At 39.8% G+C, this 24,488-nt stretch overlaps 1 protein-coding gene across 2 annotated transcripts in view; it reads right to left on the bottom strand.

The window, feature by feature from the left end:
• LOC143020370 (tubulin alpha-1C chain-like) overlaps positions 1–24,488 on the bottom strand; it is a 131,482-nt gene that overhangs the window by 87,554 nt on the left and 19,440 nt on the right. The window lies entirely within an intron of this gene.

The raw sequence follows: 24,488 nt of genomic DNA, 5'->3' as shown, positions 1-24,488 counted from the left end.
GTTGAGAACCTCTGTGTATCAACGTGTCTAAAAATGGTAATTTACACTCTTTTTCTAGTTCAACTGTGAATTGAATGTCTTTATTCACAGCGTTGAGTCTTCTCAACTTATTTTCTATATTAGTTCCTTTTGGCATCACCACGATTATGTCATCCACGTACCTTAACCAAGTGGTACCTCTTCCCATGATGTCGATGTATTTGTCCATTTCTAATACTTCCATGAATAAACATGCCATGACAGCAGATAATGGACTCCCCATTGCGAGACCTCTAATCTGTTTAAATTCAATGTTGTTAAACATAAAATATCCAAATTTGACACACATGGAAATAAGTTTTATATAATCAGATCTTGGGACTGGAAGGATATCATCATCGATATCTGTTGTTACTTTCTTCACTGCTTCTAGGGCATCAAAAATAGAAACATTTGTGAATAACGCTGTTATATCGAAGCTTGCCAACTTTTTATCACTTACATTTAGATCTTTAAGTCTCTGGATCAGGTCGGAAGAATTTCTTAAATGGGCCCCGCTGATGGAACCGATGACGTTGGAAAGGGGTTTTGCCAGACATTTTGCTAGTCTGTGCGGAGCGCTACCAATCCCTGAAGTTATGGGCCTCATGGGGATATTTACCTTATGTACTTTAGGTATACCGTGCATTAACGGGGGTTTTGGAGCTTCTTCTAGTAATCCTAACAACTTTTTTCCCCTGGTTGATTTACGTAGGATTTTTCTCGCTTCTGTGTTGAATCTTGCTGATTCTATATCAGCGTTGCCGGCCGGTTGTCTTTCGTATGTTGATTCATCATTCAAAAGATCGGACATTTTGTCCAGATAGTCAATTTTATTTAAAATAATTACTCCGCCGCCTTTGTCGGCGTGGGTGATTATAATGTCATTATCATTACTCAAAGTCTGAAGGGCTTCTCTAAATCTTTTGGGAATAACAAAACGATTACAATCGGCCAAGGCTTGGTAACATGTTATTACCCCTTGGGTGAAACCTTTATCAACTTCGTTCTCAGACCATTTATAATTATTGTTCACACTTCTCTTGTAGTCCTTACCTTTTCCTCCTATATCAAATTTAAGTCCCAAAGACAGTACCAATTTCTCGTCTTTAGATAGCTGTCTGTCTGAAAGTTGGTCGCAACGTTAAACTCTATTCCTAACACATCTTCGTTTGCCCTTCCCCACCCACATTCTCTCATTTGTCTGAAATAATCTTAAATATATATATATATATATATATATATATAGTCACCGACGGCGCTGTTTTTCTTGGGGACAACTCTGCACCAAAAAGTGCATCTATACAGGTGGTAAAAGTAAGATTTATGAGGGCCGGTAGAGAGGAAGCATGGTGGAAGGTAAGTGATCAGATATCTTTTCTGAATTGAGATTAATCTCCAACCATAAAAAATATTGCGTGACTGTTTGTATGGATGTCACCAAAGTCACTAAGATATTGGCTATAAAGAAACTTATATAGTCAATATATATGGATAGGGATATAAGCATATATACATATATACATTTATGATATGGTTTAAGGTCGCAAACACCTCCTATCGGAAGGCTAGGACAGTGCCCCTTACAGAGGACTTTGTAGCGTGGAATTTAATGAGCCAAGCCCATGGTTCAACTTCACCGGTTTCAGAATTCGAACCGCCATCACCTCGACCTTCGCCGCAAGTAACGACGCCCTAACCCGCTCAGCCAGCAGAAAAAAAAGGAATCCCGTATACTATTCTTCTACTGTATACTATTCTCCTTTATCCTCTCTATGACCCCAACTCTTCGGTATGATAGTGGCGGCACACTGGGCTTTTCTCGCTAGCAAGCTCTTGCTCCTTCGATTGAGTAGAAACGACTTAGGTTACGATCTTTTGTTTTTTTAATTTTTCAAATGTCAATTTCTCTGGCGTCATTTATCGAGAAGTTGAATGACGAACAAAGAGAAGTTAAACCTATATGAATGTTAGAAACGTTGTCGAGATGTTCTTACGGAAGTCCAGAATATTATAACCGAAGTCGTTTCTACTCAAACGAAGTATCAAAAACAAGTATCATAGCCTTGTGTGCCGTCACCTGAATACTCTGCGAGGATAGAAACTGTGTTTATCGAAGAAGAATGCCACCTTCTAAACACCCAAACCACGCCGTCCTAGAATTCCATCATCATCGAACTGGTCCGAAGCGAGTTCGAGAAGCTGGCAAGGAGTAGAAGAAAGTAATGAGCCTACGCCAGGATGCGCTGAGTAGCTGAGGCCAAAAGTGTCACCTTTGACCTATGATGCGTTTCTTGGATTGTACTCGTAGGGGTAGATAACTGTCTCTGCTGGGAGTCGGAGAGGAGAGAGAGACTCGAGCCCACAACTAAGCAAATGCGAGAACAGCATTCTTCCAATGACATCACCAGCGCACTGATGGAAGGCGTGGACAAAACAGAATTGGGCTTAGATGTGCAAGATAATCAGCGACTGTGATAAAGATAATGATGATAGTGATAGTAATAGTCATAGTAATAGTGATAGTATAAATAATAGTGATAGTAATAGTGATACTAATAGTATCAGTGATACTAATAGTGATAGTAATTGCAATAGTGATAATAATAGTAACATTGATACTAGTAGTGATAGTAATTGTAACAGTGATACTAATAGTGATAGTAATTGTAATAGTGACAATGATAGTGATAGCAATAGTAATAGAACCGACAGGCCTGGAAGATTGTCTTCCTAGCGTGTAGCTATACGCTTTCACGACGTTTAACTCAAGTGATTGATTGATTGACTGATGACTGACGGATTGACTGATTGACAGACGATTGCTCGCCAATGAGGAGGTTGACACTTGACTGATGAGGGGGTCAAGTTCCGCCCACCACCACCACCACCGCCACCACCAACACCACCACCATCATCATAAGCCCAGGAGCAAGTTGAAGCCTTTTCACAACTACTATCACAAGCACAGTCACAGCCACAATCATCACCACTATTTCCACCACCACCATCACAAACACAACTGCCGCCACCACCAAATTATTTCTTTATTTATTTTTTCCTTTAACAAAATATATATCTTGTTTAAGTAGATCTGTACGATCTCACCCTACTACCTCGACCACTCCCGCACTCGCTTCCCCCTTGCGTGTCTCTGATATCGATGCAATGTGATACAATCGGGGATCCCTTTCCCGACCCCAGAGGGACTATTTCGTCAGCTACTCGCCTTGATTAATACGTCGGACACGGGTCCTCCTGAACCAGCGTGGCAGCCAAGTTCCCCAGGTGGACCACCCACAACCCAATGACCAAAGGTTTAATTAGGAAACGGGCAAGAACTGGTTTGCCGACAGAGTGGTTAAGGCGAAATCATTTCTGGTGCTAGGGCCTGCCCGAGGGTTGCTAGCGCCCCGGGCAAGCTGAACTCCGGCGCCCTTAGAAGTATTACAAAATATATAATAATGAATAATTAAATAGAATAAAAGATATATATATATATATATATATATATATATATATATATATATATATATATATATAATATATATATATATATATATTATATATATATATATATATATATATATATATATGTATATATATATATATATATATATATATATATATATTATATAGAAAATTTGGAAATGTACAATAAAGAGTTTGATACATTATACAAACTAAATAAAACACATTACGTTTAAAACAAACACTCAGTGGAGGATGGTCGAGTGAAAGTCTGAAGGATGCCATTGATCTTCTAGATATCTGTACTATGGTCTCTCCAGAACGGTGTAAGCTACAGAGGCCTCAGCACGACGGCATTGAGTTACACCTCAGCTTACTCATAAATCTATAATAATCAAACTCATTGTGATGAATGCTGACAAAAATAGCGTACTTCATTCATGTTACAAAAGTAAAGCAAGTGAATTAGTAATAAATTGAAAAAAGTAAAAGCAAACACAAACACGAGGTATTCAGATCGATACAGAAACGTAACAAACTGATGGAGAGCGTCACTGAAAAGTTGGGACCGCCCGGGAATCGAACCAGAGATCTTCCCACCGACTGGGCAGGCGTGCACCGCTTACATCTCAGTCACCTATGGTGATCACTGGCACATCTCCCTTCCTTGTGGCCCTTCCTTGTGGGGATTCCACTCGCTCCGTGACAGGGATGCAGTGCAATGTAGTTCAGTTCGAAGCTTTAAGAATCATTTAGGTAAACACCTAAGCAAGATGCTGTAATGATTATCATTTATTTTATATTGTTTTTGTTTTATCATTTGTCTGTTTGATTCTCATTTATTATTAGTTATATGACAATTCATTATTATTTACTATTTACCTGTTTGTTTATTATCTAACTAGACCTATGCGGTTATTTATGTATTTTATTTGTTATTTACATTATTATAGCTTTTATTTATTCATTTATTTTTTCCCCGCATCCGACGTATATATGGACCAAAAGGTCTCATGTCGGCATGCTCCGCCTTTGTAATCTTTGTAAGCTGGCACCGCCCGGGGCTCTAACCCTGGATCTCACTGTTCGGGCAGACACGCTTACAATTTACACCACGGTTACCTGTAGTGACTTATCACTGAGTTTTTCTAGATCCTGAGGGTATCTAATTTTCATTGACTTTACCTTAATGTGATTAAATTACTGTTTTTTTTTCTTCTTTTTTAGCAAACTCCGAACAACACACATTCTTTACCAGTAATTGGACAGCCTTCAATAAATTACATGACTTGTTTTGATATATCACTTACAAATAAAGTTAAGATCAGTCTCACTGGGATAGGTAACGTATGCTGACAAATTAGCATATTGCATTCATGGTACAAAAGAAAAGAAAGCGAATCAAGAATTTAATGTTAAAAACAATCACAAACACAAAAAACGAGGCATTAAAATGTGTACAGAATCTGAACAAACTGAGAAGCATACTAAATTCCGTAAGCTCACGATAAAAACTAACTTTAAAATTTTTTCTCCCGCTAAAAAATTGAACATCTGAACAGATGTTGAAAAACCTTCGTTATCTAACCTAAAACATTATTCTTTTTTCCTAGCTGTTAGATGTGCAAATCTTTTCATGGCACCTTCTACATCTATCTTCTTTACAAGCTCATTTTCTTTTGACAAAATTGCAAAAGAACTTAATCTGGCTTGAGCCATGGACGTAAGCGTGTATCTTTATGAGCTTTAGTTTACTAAAGTAGATTCTCTCTCCGGTGGACGCAGTAATAGGTATCGTAAGCATTATCTTTAATGCAACCCATAGATTTGGCATGACATCCTGCAATTCCTCAGTGTTTATGAACCAAATGGATTCTGTTGGAAGCTTTAAGTCGTCAGGAAACAATTCTTTTGCAATATCCAGTTCAGTCGAAAGATCACAGCCATTGATGTAATCATTTTCTTGCTCCTTCCTGGATAATACAGTTAGGTAGATACATGGGAATCTTTAAATATCTACCAGATAAGAATAAAATCAAAGTAGCATGTCAAGGTTTGGAGGATGAGCAAGTACCAAGAAAACGATTATATTAATGGTTGTGATCTCTCGACTGAACTGGATATCGCAAAAGAATCGTTTCCTGAAGATTTAAAGCTTCCAACAGAATCGGTTCATAAACACTAAGGAGTTGCAGGATGCCATGCCAAATCTATGGGTTGCATTAAATATAATGCTTACGATACCTATTACTACGTCCACCGGAGAGAGAAACTACTTTAGTAAACTAAAGCTCATAAAGATACACACTTACGGTCGTCCTTGACTCAGTCCAGATTAAATTCTTTGGCAATTTTGTCAAAAGAAAATGAGCTTGTAAAGAAGATAGATGTAGAAGGTGCCATAAGATTTGCGCATCTAACAGCTAGGAAAAAAATAATGTTTTAGGTAAGATAATAAAGATTTTTCAACATCTGTTCAGATGTTCAATTTTTTTAGCGAGAGAAAATTAGTTAGTTTTTATCATCGCGAGCTTACGGAATTTAGTGCGCCTCTCAGTTTGTTCAGATTCTGTACACATTTTAACGCCTCGTTTTTGTGATTGTGATTGTTTTTAACATTAGATTCTTAATTATTTTTTTCTTTTTTCTTTTTGTCAGTATTTGTTAACAATCCCATTGAGACTGATTATGGTTTATTTGCGAGATGTAAAAATAGATAATGAAATTTGTTGAAGTCTGTCCAAATACTGTTAAAGAATATGTATTTCAGTTTGTTAAAAAAAAAAACAGCAATTTAATCATACTAAGGTAAAGTTTCTATACCGATTTGAATGCCTCGTTTTCGTGCTTGCTTTTACTTGTTTTTAACTTATAATATTATTCATTTGCTTTACTTTTGTACCATGAATATAGTTCACTATATATCTAGATCAGTGGCACCCTTCAGACTTTCACTCAAACGTAACGTGAGCACTGTCAGAAATACGATCATATCGGTCTCTCTCTCCAAGTTACATTTAAAGGACTTGAAGCCTTGATGCTGTGTTTCAACTGGTGGGGAAGGATTCATACACGAGAATATGATCACTATAAACCAATGATATTTTTTTCCTCCTTACAAGGGAGGTATCCAAGTCTAAAGGTACGTACCCACTCTCACTCCCACCCTTCACTCTTTCTTCCCTCTCATCTTCATCTTAGCTCTTCATGGATGACGGGGCATCCCTGTATCCCACCCACTGACCTGGATCAGAAGCAGTGTAACAAGACATAACACATCCAAAGTAAGGTTGCTTCACTTAATCGGCGATCCCCCCTCTCCATCCCCTCATGCGTCAAAATATCATTCATACATAACCACTCCCTACCCACCTCCCTTGCACCACAGTATCACCTATACACACCCATTCTCCATTCACCCCTATCTCCTGCTTCTCCCTTCCCCACTCAACAGACATTCCCCCTCTTGGTCAATGGCCTTTTTACCCCATCCATCCATCTTATCCTCAGTCGTCTCCTCTCTCCACCTGTCTTCCACACCTCTTTTACTAATCTTTCTTCACTCATCTTTTCCATGTGTCCAAACCATTCCAATACTCTTTCATCAGCCATATCTGCCATCTCTTTTTCCATCCCCACTCTCCTCCTCACCTCCTCGTTTCTCACTCTATCCAACCTTGTAACCCCTACCATACTTCTCAAACACGTTTTAGTTTTTGCTTCTCTGCCTCTCTTAAACTCTATGTCTTTTAAGAACAAAAGAATGAGACTGCAAGAGACCATAAAGCCTACACTATGCAGTTCCATGTCCATTACCACCTGTCATCCCCATCCATAAGTTGTTTAACCTTTTCTTAAAACACCAAATTTCAACACTCATTACATAGTTACTTCTATTCCATCCGTTGACCTTCTTAAATATAAATTTGTCCAATTCAAATCCATTACAAAGGATTACAAAGGCGGAGCATGCCGACAGGAGACCTTTTGATCCATATCTAGGTCGGATGCAAAAAAAAAAAAAAAAAAAAAAAATTAAAACTATAATAATGTAAAAATAACAAATAAAATACATAAATAAATGCATAGGTATAGTTGAATAACAAACAAAAAGGTAAATAGTAAATGATTATAAATTGACATATAACTAATAATAAATGAAAATCAGACAGACAAATTATAACAAAACAAAAACAAATAATATAACATAAATTATAATCATTACAGCATCTTACTTAGGTATTTATCTAAATGATTCTTAAAGCTTCGAACTGAACTACATTGCACTACCTGTGCAGGAAGTTTATTCCATTCATTAACTACACGGTTGGCAAAGTTGTTTCTACCGACTTCCAAATTGAATCTATTTCCGGACAGTTTGAGACCATTGTTTCTTGTCTGATTCTCATTCAATGTGAAAATTTTGTCACTTTTGATGTTGTCAATTCCCTTTAAAATCTTAAAGACCTGTATCAAGTCACCTCTGAGTCTACGCTTTTTTAGGGAAAACAGATTCATGTGCTTAAGTCGATTTTCGTATGATTTATTTTTGATATTTGGAATCAGTTTTGTGGCTCGCCGTTGTACTTTTTCCAGTCTGTCAATGTCTTTAATGAGATTCGGTGACCATACGGAAACAGCATATTCCAAATGTGGACGAACTAACGATTTATATAGCTTGTTAATGAGTGATGGACTTTTGAAATCAAAAGATCGCGCAATCAATCCTAGAATCTTATTTGCTTTCTCAGAGGCTGAAATACACTGCTTGGATGATTTGAGGTCGTTACTGATAATTACGCCGAGATCTTTTTCACTATCCACTTTTGTTAACGAATTTCCAAATAACTTGTAATCGTACTTACTGTTATTTTTACCTATGTGCATTACCTTGCATTTACTTGTGTTAAATTTCATTAGCCACTTTTCAGACCATTGCTGTAATTGATCTAAATCTTCTTGAATATCTAATTGGTTTGAGTGATCATTTGCCACTCCGCACAGTTTTGTATCATCAGCAAATTTGGAAACAGTAGATTTTAGTCCATTGTCTATATCATTTATATATACTATGAATAGAAGTGGCCCAAGAACGGAACCCTGAGGAACTCCACTTGCAACATTTTTCCATCCAGAAGTTTTTCCATTTAAAACAACTCTCTGTTTTCGACCTTTCAACCAATTACTAGTCCAACCTAATAGGCTACCACTTATTCCATGCAAAGCTAATTTAGTAAGTAGTCTTTCGTGTGGGACGGTATCAAAAGCTTTTGCAAAGTCTAGATATATTAAATCTATATTGTTTCTTTTGTCATAATTCGAGATAACTGTGTTGTAGAATTCGAGTAAGTTAGTCACGCAAGAACGTTTCCGTCTGAAACCATGCTGGCTATCATTTATCAAACGGTTACTTTCTAAATGATATTCGATAGCATCTCTGATGATAGTTTCCATTATTTTTCCTACGATCGAAGTCAAACTTATAGGCCTATAGTTATTTGGTTTCTTTTTGTCACCTTTTTTGAATATGGGAGTAACGTTAGCTAGCTTCCATTCTCTTGGGACATCTCCGGATATGATGGATTTCTTGAAAATCATTTCTAATGGAACAACAATCTCATTTTTCATTTCCTTTAAGATTCTTGGATGCCAACCGTCAGGCCCTGGTGTTTTATTAACTTTGAGTTTGTCTATACACCTTTTAATTTTTTCTTTTGTTATATTTACCGTAGTGAGTAAGTTTACCCCAGACTTTTCACAGGTTTCAGTTTGGAATTCACTTTGAGGTGTTTCGTTTACGAATACCGAGCTAAAATAATTGTTTAAGATATTACACATTCCTTCATTTGAACATTCAAGTTGACCGTCAGCAGATAATAGTGGACCAATGTGATTCCTAACAACCTTTTTATCTCTAATGTAACTATAGAATTCTTTGGGATTCTCTTTGGATTTATCAGCGATGTTCATTTCGTATTGTCGTTTTCTTTTTCTTATTGTCTTTTTTAAATCTCTCTGTATTGATACATAACTTTCATAGTCATTAGATGCACCCGAGCACTTATATTTCTTATAAGCCTGTCTCTTTTTAGCAATACTTTTTTCAGTTTCTTTGTCGAGCCACTTTGGGCGAGCCTGATTTGGGGGACGTCTGTCCTTAAAAGGAATGTAAGTTTGAATCTTAGTGAGCGTATTTTGAAATATTTCCCACATCTGATCTACAGGCCTTTCGTTTAATTTTGCCTCCCAATCTGTAAGCTGAAGCTCCTGACGTAGTTCTATGAACTGAGCTTTACTGAAATCGGGTATTTTAGAAGCACAAGTATCTATTCTAAAATTGTTTAGGAGTTTGAATCTGACTAAATTGTGATCGCTATTTGCAACAGATTCACCGACTTCTACATCAGTTACCATGCTTTCGCGGCTAGTGATCAATAAATCGAGCAAGTTTCCATATCTTGTGGGCTCTTTTACATGCTGAATTAAGTAATTGTCACCAAGAAAATCAATCAAGCGACTACCTGCCCTATTGTCTTAATATGACAACCTTGTTTGCATCACCCTTAATTCACTTGAACACCTCTATTAAATCACACCGTGCTCTGCCCTATACACTTCCGTCAGCACAATTACCCTTTCATATAGTCTCTTTGTATCCATTTCCAAATGCCTATTTCTCATACTTTTTAATCCCCCAAGACATCTACTTGCTTCTCTCAATCTACAATTTTCTTCCACTGCTAAATGCAACCCCAAATACCTAAATCAATCCACTTCTTCCAGCCTCTCTCCTTTAAAACTTACTTCCAACTCGCTGCCATCCTCTTCCCCTGTACATCTCATCACCTTACTTTCACTTACATTTACCTTTGACTTTCTCCTATCTCATACTCTCCCAATTTCTGTCACTAACTCATCACCTTACTTTTACTCACATTTACCTTCAACTTTCTCTTATCGCATACTCTCTCAATTTCTGTCACTAACTCCCTTAATCTCTCCTCTGACCCTGCTACAAGTACAGTGTCATCAGCAAACAACAACTGGCTCATCCCACTTTTCTCCATTTTCTTTTATCATCTCCAGTCTCCTGCCCATTACCCTTGCATTTACCTCCTGTACCATCCCATCCACGTACACATTGAACAGCCATGGTGACATAACACATCCTTGTTGCAGTTTCACCTTTACCTCAAACCACTTGCTCTCTCCATTTCCAATTCTAACACAGGCTCTACTACTCTCTTAAAAACTCTTGACTGCTCTTAACCTCTTCAATACAAGTTAAACTCTAGTGAGCAGCATCTGATGCCTGATGTATGATGATGCATCACAATGCTTGCATTATAAAATATAGAGTTATAGTTGTATTACTCATTCTCTTTCACTCTAAATATTAATAACCACAGAAAATATGATCAGCCCAGTTCACAGAATATGGGGGTCACTCAGCTACAACTACAAAATAGATATAATTAAGACGCCAATGCCGGCATCTTCATATACCCACTCGTGCCTCATGACACCTATGTAGGCATATGGAAGAGGTTAACAGCTTTCCCCCAATCCCATATATCTGCTAAACCTCTCACAGCGCCTTTCTGTCTACCCTGTCACAGGCCTTTTCCAAATACATTAAGGCCCAAAAAACATCCTTACCGTTTGCTAAAGCTTCCTCATATATCTGCCTTACCACAAAAAATTTATCCACACAACCCCTAACTTTCCTAAATCCACACTGTTCCTCACCAATTGCTCCCTCTGTTCATCTCCTAATCCTCTCAATTAAAACCCTCCCATATGCCTTCACTAGACTTAACAAACTGATTGCTCTGAATCTACTAAATTCAGACTTGTCCCCTTTTCCCTTGTAAAACGGAACTATACAGGCACTCCTCCAGCACTCTACCTTCCCTTAGACACACATTGAACCTTCCTGGATCTGCAAAAGGCTTTTGACAAGGTACCACACAAAAAATTAACAAAATTGAAAAAACAGGAGGAATTCAAGGCAGGCTGTTGGAATGGATGAAGGACTTTCTAAATGGAAGAAAGATGAGAATGGTACTTAGAGATAAAAACTCAAAATGGGAAGTAAAAAGTGGCATCCCTTAGGGGTCTGTTTTGGCTCCCTTAATGTTTGCCATATACATGAATGATATGGACAAAGGAGTGAATTGTTACACGAATTTCTTTGCTGATGATGCTAAATTGCTCAAGAGAGTGAAAACAGAAGATTGCAGATTGTTACAAGATGACCTACATAAAGTATGGGAATGGAGTCAGAAATACGAAAGGAATTTCAACACCAAGAAATGTAGCATAATGGAGTTCGGAAAAGGCAAAAATAGAGTTTCGGGAAAATATATGATTGGAGACAAAGAAGTAAAGAGAGTGAACTCAGAGGGTCCTAGGAATAATCATCTCAAGTGACTTGACACCTGACAAACATGTAAACACAATATTTGGAGAGACTTACAATTTGTTAAGATCAATGAAGGTGGCATTCGACTACATGGATGAAGAGATGGTTAAGAAGTTAATTGTTACATTGATAAGACCGAAATTAGAATATGCTAAATCAATGTGGGCAACTAGCACAAAGAAAAAAACAAAGAAATCAGAAAGAATCCAGAGAGCGGTGACTAAGATGGCACCTACACTATCAAATATGACATACGAACAAAGATTGGAGAAATTACAGCTGACAACGTTAGAGCAGAGAAGGGAGAGAGGCGATTTGTTGACCATTTGCAGAATTATGAAAAAAATGGAAGTTCTTGATAGAGATAATCTATTAAAATGGGACCAAAGAGAAACAAGAGGACATGCAAAGAAACTAAAGAAAGACAGCTACAGAAGAGATCTGAAAAAGAACAGTTTCCCACACAGAGTGATTGATGTCTGGAATAAATTGAACAGTGAAACAGTTAATGCCATAACTATACACGAATTCAAATGCAAACTGGATGTGTAGAAATACAAAAAACGGGTCAAAACGAGCATAGCTCTAGTCCCGTAAAATACAACTAGGTAAATACTAGCCAGTCCATTACTGCATCTCCTTTCTTCAGACATTCCACAAATAATCACAAGCTAAAATATGATCATTTTTCCAAGTAGTATGATTTTTTGACAAAGCAGCTGCAAGATATTGTCTGTGTATATGTATGTGTGCAGATATCAATCTTTCATAAGTGAGGAATATAGGTATAGACACAGTAATCCTAGTACAAATGTTTTTTCTTTTTAACTCAATTATACTGTACAGAATTATACTGTACAGAATACTTATACAACATTGTTTTGGTAAACAGAAGGAAGATCCAAGAAGAATGAAACAGGCTGATGTTCAGGAAAAATGAAAGGAATGATAAAAATTCTCACAGGCACCTTAAACCAAGCTTAAGACAACATTATGCACACCCAGCATCAGCAAAAGCTAAAATGGATCACAAAGAGATTGCAGGCTCATCCTTTTGCACAAAAAATATATATAAAATATATAAAAAAGTATAATAGATAAACACCAAAGTTAACATCTATCTACATACCAAAGGCTTTTCCCTTCCCTCTCTTCTTAGCTCCTCATGGATAAAAGGTCATCCCTGTATCTCACTGCCCTGGATTAGAAGCACATCCACAGCAAGGTGGCTTCACTGATTGGTGACCCCTTCCTCCATCTCCTCATGGAGAAAAATAAAAGATGGGGAGGAAATCCCTTCTTGCTGCATCAAAATATCATTCACACATAACTAGTCCCTCCTCACCCTCATCCTTGCATCACAGTCTTACCTATACACAACCATTCTCCACTCACCCCTATATATTGCCTTCTCTCTTCCTTGCTTAACAGACATTTCCCTCTTGTTCAAATGTATACGCCACCATATACATGATGAGTAATATCACTCACTCCCTCACTCACTCACTCACTGTCCGCCGACTGTCAGGCACCACTCTCGCTGACTGGGCAGCTGCCGACCAAGCACTTCCTGCATGTGTCACCAACACCACCACAAGCAACCGAGACACACACACACGAACACACTCATAAGTGCAATCAACCTCTAACTCACAAAACACACGACAACCAAATAATAAGGAACCCTTCCCCCCTGGAAATGTTATATACTGTAAACAACATATAACTAGTAATTAAGAACATGATAGTTTATTTGCGGGAAACCAAACATTCCCAGTAAAACCCATATAAATACGTTTGCTGGCGCCTCCTATTTTTGCTGTGTCAGCACTTCCGTTGAACAAAAAGTAGATGCACCAGAGAGCAGACCAGTCGGTCCGATGATACGTACAGAGAGATTAAATAGTGCATTGTGGTATAGAACCAGGAAGTGATTGACATTGTGTAAAACCATAGAAGAAATTGTGAACCAATAAACCCTTTTAATAAAGGAAAAGAAGTAACGAGTTTGGTATCGCTGCCTTAAGTTCTGTGTTATGTATTTACTCAACGCCAGTTGAGGATACATTAAATGGCGGCAGCGGTGTTCGCTCCCACGTCTCAAGAGAAGAAAACCGAATAATATCGTCAGCCATTCACGCCACACCTACCAGAAGAAAGGATATCAAGGCCTCCTCACCGCAAAGATCTCGTCACACACACACACCCCTCTACACCATCCTCCACCAACCGCTCCCTTCGAGACGTCGATACCAACTCAAACCATCACAGTCTTCGATTCGGTGGTGAAATTTAGATTTCAAATCACCTGGTGGCAGTGAGCTACCAACAAACAAGTTCTGACTGCCCTCCAAGAGCCTCCTCTCTCTACAGTGCACTATACGTACGTCATCATCACCGACTCCAAATTATCTAACCACTTCTAAACAAGGTAAATAATATAGCAACCCCTCACAATACTTGATAATATTGATAATCCACCAATAACCAATCAAAACCAACCCCCCTGATACTGCCTTCTCTCCCTTTTTACGAGAACGTCAATGAGGCACCCCCCCCGCAAGCTTCCTCACCTAGAGGTAATTGCACACACCGCTGATCTCTTATAACTACCCACTACCCTACTACCAAGGAGTCCTTCCCAAGATCTTCGTACGTAAGGACAAAAGTCTACGGGCCGCCACAGCCACACCTGACGGACCTGCCCATACGTCGATATATATACCTAAACCCAATCATACCTATCAAGGTACTCTAATGTTCATTATATAGACAATCGTGTAAGATTCACTTTAACCTCCATATCACCAATAATTAACGATAGCTAAACTCCATTTTTTCCTTCTTTGATTAATAATTCAGTCTCTAGTGATTTAATAATTCAAACAAAAATATAATTTTACAAAACTAAGTTACATAATTAAGTTACATAAGTAAGTTAAAAACATTTTTGCATACTTCTATCTTGTACCTTCCCAATTTATTATTTAGAATAATATATTTTCAACTTTTACAATAACCTGTATAATCACATTATTTTTTTTGCCAATATCAAATATTACCTTTTTCTTCCCAATATCATATATGCCCATTTATATTGTATATCTTTTTACCTTTTACAATAACTTATATATATTTTTTTAACTATATTACATTTTTTGTTGCAATTATACCATTGTATACCCATTGAAACCCTATACCCCCCCTCTTATCTAACCATAACATACTACCCCTTATATAATGTATACCAAATATTTCTAATTTAACTATTTCAACTTAGACCTCCTATCTCACCTAACTACTTTCTATATCTGTTAAGTCATACATGCATCTCTAGTTAACCACTAACATGGCTACAGGAACGAGAGCCAAAGTAAAAAAAAAAATGGTAGACGGCATTCTCTCTAAATCTCGAGAAGAAAAGCCCACACATAACTCTGACCACGCCGCGCCTAAGGCAGATAATCCAACATTTCACGAGGATTATCAGGATATCTTACCCTTTTACAATGAGCCCTCACAGGAAGACCCCTTTAACCCCTCCCAAATACAACACCCCTCCAACCCCATTCCTCCCTCCACACCAAATGCTCAAGCTATTCCTCAACTAAACCATCAACAATCCAACCCCCATATCCCGACACCCCTAAACCCCCTTCACGTTCACCCACAACACCAACCCCTCAATCACACAACCCATTCCTACCAAAACCTTCCCTTTCATTCTCCCAACTTCCCATCTGGTCAACCCACCTCCACACCATACCACCAACCACCGCCAAACCTTGCCCCAAACCCACCACATTATCCATACCCACACCCTCAACCTACAATAATTAACAACTACCAAACCATTACCCCTCTAACCGAAATTCCAACCTTCTCCCAAGCTAGCGGCCTATCCATTACTGACTTTCTGACAGCATGTGACCTTTTCTTTTCAAAGAACCAACATTACTCTGACATAGACAAAATAAACCTATGCCGTCAGAAAATAGAAGCATCGGATGACCACCGATCGACAGCACGAATGCTAGACAGCTTAGTCGCGAGTGGAATCACATATCATGACTATAAATATCACCTGTTAAATGTCTTTCAGAACAAACAAGAAAACAACATTAATTTCCTACTCACCTTCCTAAATAACACTAGAGTTCAAACACATACAAATATAAAAGATTTTGTTGCTAACAAAATTAAAGAAGTTAGGGAAGACCTAGAAAATAATAGCCCTTGGGTATACACTGACTATACTGGACGAAAGGTAATGACCTTGGAAAACCTAATCACATTCTTTGAGATGAGTTTTTATCTTTCTCAACTCCCACCAAAGTGTTTAAAAGAGGCCTCAAAAAGGGAATTAAACACTAGAAATCCATTAGCTTATACCTACATCCTAGATATCACCAACGCTTGCAATGTCCCCCTCTCCACCCACCACTATCTCCCTAAACTAAATAGCCTTCAGTCACAGCAGCCCCCTCCCACCAATCCAGCACAACCTTCTAACTGGTGTTCCTACCATTTGTCAACAAGTCACAACACTAGAGACTGCATACAGAAACAACAAATGCAAACACAGGCACCACACCACCCTGTCCCTTGCTCAGTTCATGGAACCACTTCCCACACCGACGCCCAGTGTCGAACACAGCAACAACAATACCCGCAGGTACAACACCGCGCCATCCCTTGCTCAGTTCATGGTACTACCTCCCACACAGATGCACAATGCAAAGTGCAACATCATACCAAACAAGTTCCACCCCCCTCCAGACCTCCCAACATATCTAAACCACCACATCCAGGCAAATACTGCAACCTACACAAAACCACAACTCACTCCAACGAAGAGTGTTCTCAACAGAAATCACAACCACAACCTCACCAGAGAACCAACAAACCACTCACCATCCCTCGACAAACAGCTCCCTCCCACACAACACGCACAACTCAACACCGATTGGGGGAACGTGTACCAGCCTCACGCACCAAACCACCATAGGAATATCTCACACACAACACAACTATATCACCCTAAAGGTGACCCTAGATCAACTCACAGTTGACATGATGGTTGATACAGGAACAAACCTGAACATCATCCCCAGAGCACTCTATGAAGCATTAAATGACCCACCCCAAATTCAATTTTCAAATATGGAAGGACTCCTAATAGAAGGGAGCACCATTTCACTTCACGACATGATTGATCTAAACATAGAAGTGAACAATTCCCAAGTAGGTTTCACATCCTTCCACATAGCTGATGAGTGGAGTCTCGACCAACAAGGTATCATAGGATTAAAGTCCTTGCGGGACTGGAAAACTAAGATAGACTTTGAGACCAACAAAATCTCCTTCCGAGATGTAAATAATGAGTCAACAGTTCCTGAGACACCCGACTCAGACACACAACCTATCTCATGTCTACCTTCCTTAAATACTCCAAATCCCACTAACAGCTATTCCTTCCGACCACCCCCTTATGTCACCTCAAAGGCACTGATGTCTAACACAGTCATCATACCCCCTAGACATTCCATAATAGTTCCACTATACATACCCGGAGCAATAGAACACCAGGATGTCATAATTGACCCAGATACGTCAAGAATAAATACCATAACCTTGGAGTCCTCCTGGAATATAATATCAGAAAATAAACACACCCTAGCTATGTTAACAAATCTCTCCGATCAACATCGCAAAATCAGGAAGAACACAAACATTTGTTCAGTCCATCTCCATAATTCCCCAATCCAGGAACCACTCCCACAACACAGTAAGACCACCACAAACTCTCACCCCTATCCACCCCAACCAAATCACAACATCAGCAAACGGAGAGACGAATGACAAGCTACTGAACCTCCTACAAAGGAATAGATCAGCTATCGCCTTAGAAGGTGAACCCCTAGGCAAATGTGATATAATCAAACATCACATCCAAATCCCCCCCAACACCCCCCCCTCATACACCCCCGCTTACCGCATACCTCACAGTAGGAAAACCCAAGTCAACAACAGTGTACAAGAGATGTTACACCAAGGCGTAATTTCTCATTCCGACAGTCCCTGGAACAGTCCTCTCTTCCTGATCCCTAAGAAAGACGGAACCTTGCGCCCTGTTGTGGACTTTAGGAAAGTCAACAACCTAACTCAATCAGACCCACACCCCCTCCCCGCCATGCAAGATGTCTTACAAACCATCGGTAACGGGAACACGATATTTTCCACTATTGACCTTAAGTCTGCCTTCTGGCAAGTGGAATTATCTGATGAATCTAAACCCGTAACTGCATTCTCCACTGATAAGGGACATTTTCATTTTGAACGTATGCCCTTTGGCCTTAAGAATGCCCCCTCCACTCAGCAAAGACTCATGAATCGCATTTTCAGCGACATGATAGGAGTCTCATTATTCGTCTACTTAGACCTCATAATCTATAGTCCCACACAAACTGACCACCTTCACACACTAGAGATTGTCCTAAAAAGACTCAAAAACACAGGATTGAAAGTCCAACTAGGAAAGTGTAAATTCCTACAGACGGAACTCACCTTCCTAGGCCATAAGGTAGATAGCCAAGGCATCCATACCACCACAGATAAAATAGATACAATAAACAATTTCCCAACCCCCAGAAACGCAAATGAAACTAGAAGTTTCGTAGGACTAGCATCCTATTACAGACATTTTATAAACAAATTTGCAGAAATTGCATCCCCTCTCACCAAATTCACAAGAAAAGGCGAGCCTTTCAAATGGTCTGAAGAAGAACAGACAAGTTTCAATAACCTTAAACATGCTCTTACAACAGCCCCTGTCCTTACCTTTCCTGACATGAAGAAAGAATTCCTTCTTTACACCGACGCCTCCTCTAAAGGAATAGGCGCAGTCCTACAACAGAAGGATGCAAATGGCAAAGAGCACCCCATAGCCTACGCAAGTAGAGTACTTAATAAGCCTGAAAGCAACTATTCAACTACACACAAAGAAGGCCTGGCCCTCATATGGGGTCTGAAACATTTTAAGTTTCTTATCCTAGGTTACAAGATAACCATATTCACTGATCACCAACCCCTAGTCTATCTCTTTAACTCAAAAGACTTACATGGGAGAGTTGCTAGATGGAAAGCAACTCTCCTTGATTACGATCCCAAGATCGTATACTTAGCTGGGAAAGCTAATATAGTAGCTGACTGCTTGAGCAGACAAACTCACATCTCCCCTATAACACAAACAACATGCATTCCTATGCAAGAACTCAGAGATGAGACAGATAATGACCCGACATGGTCTCAAATAAAACAGCACCTCCTTTCAAGAACCCCCTTACAGTCCCGACCACCTGTCCCTATAGAGGAACTCAAGCTGGTCGACGGAGTCATAAGGAGAACCACTAACGACAAAGTGGTAACTGTCGTTCCCAGAGCCCTAGTCCCCAAGGTCCTACACATATTGCACGACAGTGCAATGGGAGGCCACTCAGGCAGAGATAAGACACTAAACACTGCTAGGCACTCCTATTACTGGATAAATATGAAAAAAGATATAACCACACACATAGATTCATGTGTTACTTGCAACCAATTCAGAGGACCTGACCCAAAACAACTTCATATCAAAAACATCCCACTCCCTGCTGAACCATGGGAAACACTTGGCATTGACTTACTGAAAATGCCAACGAGCCATCAAGGTTCCAATTATGTACTCACGGCAGTCGATTATCTGTCCAAATACACCATCCTAGTCCCATTACAAGACAAAACAGCAGAGACGGTAGCCAAAGCCTTAGTTAACAATATATTCTGCAGATACAACATTCCTACACGAATGTTATCTGACAATGGGTCAGAGTTCAAAAACCAGGTAATGGGCGAAATAGCACATCTTTACAATGTAGATCAAACTTTTGCCACTGCCTACCACCCACAAGGGAATGGACTTACAGAGCGCACCAATCGCAAAGTGCTTGAAGTCCTCAGACCTTTGGTCAGCGATTTCATGGACAGTTGGGAAGATTGGCTACCACAGGTACAAGCCAGTATCAACAGCACAGTCAATTCCGCAACAAAGATGTCCCCACATGAGATCATTTTTGGCCAGCCAATGCGCCTACCCTACCAAATCTTCAACCAACCCCCCCCCTTATACAACCTAGATAACCTCACACACTGCATCAAACGAGGTATGCAAACCATTTACAAACAAGTCAGGGAAAACCTCAAAGAAGCCCAAGAAAAGACAAAGACAAAACAACACAAACGGTCAACTCCACTTGACATAGCGCTTGGTGACACAGTCATGGTCAAAGATTCAAGCAGGACTAACAAACTCAGACCCAAGTTCTTAGGTCCCTTCACAGTCACAAGCTCACTCCCTAACAATGTTTTTCTACTAACAGATCCTTCCGATCACACAACAGTAACCATACATGGAGAGAAATTGAGAAAGGTCAAACTCAACCTCGACCCAACCCCACCTCCCACCTACAACCCACCTACCGCACTCACACATAACTCACCCAAGCGCAAGTCCCATCCCATGACTCTGCGTCGACGCAACTAAACATGCACTCTAGCTCTCACCCCTGAAGATGCAGGACGTCATGTATCTATCAGTGGAGGTTAAAATGGCCCATTTCCAATAAGAACTCCCGCATATCTAGTGAAACTTCTCCACTTCCTTCCGACCAATATAACCTTAGCGAGAGTCAGATACACAAATCCTCAGTCACTATGACATTACCTTCCTCCACAGATGCACCTCTTCATTCTGCTGCCCCTCCTCGTCCACCTCACCCTCTCCACTCCCAGGTTACTGCCGGGAGCTGTAATTAACAACCATGGCACTGCCGCATGCGTTGAGGATTCCATAATGGTACAAATCAGGATCTCTCTGGACAGTCTGCTACAACCCATTACAAAATTACAAAAAGACCTCGTAAACATGGAAAAATTAATTGGCAGGCAAATACCCAACAACACTCATCAAAACTATGAAATCTCAATGACACTATACCACAACGTCAACGCTTTACACGACAAGTTAAACAAAATCAAATACACAATATACCACCTCCCACACTCAGACGATGACAACACAAAGACCAGTAGAACCAAACGCGGGTTATTCAACTTTCTTGGCATTATCTCCAAATCTCTATTCGGAACTGCTACTGAACAAGACTTACAAACTGTACATTCACACATAGGGAACATAACAAGAGTACTACACCAACAAGGTAAACTCATAAATCTAAACTCAAAGAACATAGACCTCCTCGCTAACTCAATCGATTCGGTAATTGATAAATACAATCACCTTGCACATTTCACAAATTCCCAGTTATCTCAGATTACCAATTCCCAAACTGCCCTCTTCTTCCTTCATCACCTAAATGAACTGGAAAAAAAAAACTGGACAATCTTCTAGACCATAGTGATCTCATCCAGAGAGATATTTGGAACGCCCACGCAGGTGTAGTCGACTTCCAAATGATCACCCCAACCCAGCTTAGTCAAACACTACGACAAGCCCACAATACATTGCAACTTACCCCCTTCTTCTCCCCACATGAAATACATCACTATTACCCCATCTTGGCATCAACTATCTTTCAACAATTCATATTAATTAACATCCCGATGGACCCCATCAAAAGATTCTCCCTTTGGGAAATTTACCCCTTCCCCTACCCTTACCAAAACTGCACCATGACCCTCAACATACCAACCTCCACTATCCTAAAATCAACCGACGGTCAGTGGATCAGCAGAACCTCCCCAGAAACCATGGCAAAGTGCAAAATAGCACGTCCCAACTTCCATATCTGTCCAGCCTACCCCTTCCACTTCCAACTAACCAAATCCCAACCTTGCCTCTCAGAACTCACAACACATGGAGTAAATTTTTCCGAGACGTGTGACTTTTGCTTCTCAGACAACACCCAAATTCACCACACCCATGTGACATAAACACTTCATATATCTCCCCCACCCAACCTTAGTGTCAGTCATATGCCTACGCAAACCACCCACCCATCATAAGATTAACGGCTCCATCACTCTACCAGACACCTGCCACATCTACATGATGGACTCAATGCTCCTTCCCAACAAGCTCCATCACCAAGGCACTCTCAACTTGACCCACGACCTAGGTCCCATTACCCAACTAATACTCCCACCCCTACCTAAGATACCTGATACCATCCTTCCAAGTAAGATAGACATGGTACACCTCCTGAATAAATCGACTACTCTTGACATGGACTCCCTCGACCTTCATTACAAAATACTGCCCTATACTTCCACAGCCCTCTCAATCTTAATCATCCTCTTTATAGTTGTGGTATTAACCAAATTCTTTTGCACGAAGTAAGACCTTCCAAAACCTTTCAACCCCCATTCCTGATTTACTGTAAACCTAGATTAAGTTTGTTCTTGTGTCTCACCCAATATCTTGAATATCATAATAATAGACGTAACTATACAAACTAGTTATAAGAATTTTTACAAGAAACCATATATACAGTGAATTATAACCAGTGCTCTGTGACATACCATACTACCTTTAGCACAGTGTTCGAAAATAAGATTCCCTACAGTGATGTGTAAAATAACACATGAACACTAGAACATTTGGAAATATGAATTATAACAGTGACATGTGAAATATAGTATAACCTTTCATGTGATATTTGAAAATATATGTAATCTTGGTGACACACAACATTACTTTTCAGAGACACATCGCATACCCATACTTCTAGTTCAAGGTGCCCTCTTGGGACCTCGCAATCACTTCAACAACCCCACCCATCTCCACATATGTTCACCCAAAATTTTGCGTCTCTGATTTTATAACTGTATAACCATATGTATAGATATTTTGTTAACCATGTAACATTAGGAGCCAGGAGCCACCTAACCCCAGGGGGAGGGCGATATGTATACGCCACCATATACATGATGAGTAATATCACACTCACTCACTGTCCGCCGACTGTCAGGCACCACTCTCGCTGACTGGGCAGCTGCCGACCAAGCACTTCCTGCATGTGTCACCAACACCACCACAAGCAACCGATACACACACACACGAACACACTCATAAGTGCAATCAACCTCTAACTCACAAAACACACGACAACCAAATAATAAGGAACCCTTCCCCCCTGGAAATATTATATACTGTAAACAACATATAACTAGTAATTAAGAACATGATAGTTTATTTGTGGGAAACCAAACATTCCCAGTAAAACCCATATAAATACGTTTGCTGGCACCTCCTATTTTTGCTGTGTCAGCACTTCCGTTGAACAAAAAGTAGATGCACCAGAGAGCAGACCAGTCGGTCCGATGATACGTACAGAGAGATTAAATAGTGCATTGTGGTATAGAACCAGGAAGTGATTGACATTGTGTAAAACCATAGAAGAAATTGTGAACCAATAAACCCTTTTAATAAAGGAAAAGAAGTAACAACGAGTTTGGTATCGCCGCCTTAAGTTCTGTGTTATGTATTTACTCAACGCCAGTTGAGGATACACAAACACCCAAGTTAGCATAAAATTCCTTTATGCTTTAGTTAAAAAATCAACAGTAGGAAAAAAAACAAAAAACAAAAACAAATGAAGAGCTCAAGAATGAAATGTATGCTCAGTTTTTGAGTACACTGCAGAACCACCAGACTAACGCCTGGGGGTTAGTATGTACAGTACCTCAATAACAAGGCTTCATTCATCTGGTATGGCAAGGCTGTATGGATGGTGCGTAGTGCACATGAAGTGTTGATTGTACTGGAATGGCTGTAATTATGGAATTTGAAACCACTGTAATCACCTTGATCATATTGATATACCAACATTGGAATATGATACTGCTGTTGCAGAGATTACCAAGGGAAGTTAGCAAGATGCTCATGGAACAATTCGAAATCATCCTGAACCCACTAAATGAAGAGTGAGCAGTAGTGCAAACTTTTTTCTTTCTGTAGATATGCTGTGTCATGCTGCATAACTTCTCAGGATGTAGGTGGGAGACAGGGATGACCCTTCATACACAAGGGGCCAAGATAAATAGGAAACAGGGGCAGGGACGGGGTGTGACAGATGGGAATGGGATTGGTGGGGGTGGGAGTATGCCCTGACTGGCTACTGTCCTTATGAGGGGAAGGAAGCCTCTTGGTGTATGTATCTACAAACCAAAGGGAGGTAGGAGGTAGCCAAGTCAAAGGGCAAGCACCCATTCCCACCCATTTCAATCCCATCCTCCACCCTTTCTTCCTTCTCACCTTAGCTCCTCATGGATGATGGGTTATCCCTGTATCCCACCCACTACCCTGGGTCAGAAGCTGTGCAGCAAGCCACAGCAAGGCTGCTTCACTTAATTGGTGACCTCTCCCCTTCTCCATCCCCTTAAGCATTAAAAGAAAAGACAGGGAGAAATCCCTTCGGGCTGCATCAAAATTATAAAAATTATATCAATACACCAAGAAATCAGGAAGTTTTGGTGTACAGATATAATTTTTCTTATCCACAGTGAAGGACAAGAT

This window comes from Oratosquilla oratoria, chromosome 39, assembly GCF_046742065.1.
Source record: "Oratosquilla oratoria isolate Oo_2021 chromosome 39, ASM4674206v1, whole genome shotgun sequence".
In the NCBI taxonomy this organism is placed as follows: domain Eukaryota; kingdom Metazoa; phylum Arthropoda; class Malacostraca; order Stomatopoda; family Squillidae; genus Oratosquilla; species Oratosquilla oratoria.
The sequence above is the reverse complement of the archived record's forward strand: the minus strand, read 5'-3'. Positions and strand labels throughout refer to the sequence as shown.